Genomic DNA, 882 nt, shown 5'->3' on the forward strand with positions numbered 1-882 from the left:
TTTATTTAATTAAATTTAGGGCTTTTATTTAATTAATTAAGTAAAGAGATTGAAACTTACCAGATGATGTAGACAGCCTGTGTATAGCCATGGATGTTGAGTTTTCTCTTTCAATGATTCGTCGGTTTGGTGACGAAGACGACGAAGACGAAGGGCAGAAATGGGGTAGAAGACTGGGTTGAACTGGGGGATTACAGAGTGCATTGGAGTTTTGGTTTTCATAGGCTTCATCTCCATGTTTGTTGACGGAAAATTTCGTGGGTTTGGCGAAGAAGACGAAGCGCAGAAATGAGGGAGGAATCACGGGTTGAAGCGCAGAAATGAGACTTTAATATTATTATTATCTATTATCTATATTAGAGCATCCGCATCAGTTAGGGAGAATTGGGGGATAATGTAAGAGTGATTAGGAGAGAGAATGTGGGAAGGGGAGGAAAAAAAAGAAAAGAAAAACCAAAACTGATTTTTAAAACAAAAAAAAAAAATTCAAAGAAATCAGACGCAGTCGGCGCGCGTGACGGGCGCATGCAGTGCACGCGCCCGGACTTTCTCCTCAGTTCCTCCATACGCGCGAAACTGCGCTGTTTCTTTTTTTCCTGCCATTCTCCCCTTCTTTGTAGGAGAATTATTTTCTCCATTCTTCCCTTCTCCCATCTCTTGAGCGGCATATTTGTGTACTATTATCTTCATATTATCCTCTGATGGGGATGCTCTTATCTATATTCTTAATATTAATAATTAATAATTAATAAATATTCTTCCAAGGCTGAACCCCAACCCTAAGGGCCCCCCGCACCCCGGCCCGACAGAGCGGTGGGAGGTTGTAAATCATAATTAATAAATATTAATAATGGGGGATGACGCTGGGTTGAACCGGGTTGA

Source organism: Ipomoea nil, unplaced genomic scaffold (assembly GCF_001879475.1).
Source record: "Ipomoea nil cultivar Tokyo-kokei standard unplaced genomic scaffold, Asagao_1.1 scaffold3087, whole genome shotgun sequence".
NCBI lineage: Eukaryota > Viridiplantae > Streptophyta > Magnoliopsida > Solanales > Convolvulaceae > Ipomoea > Ipomoea nil.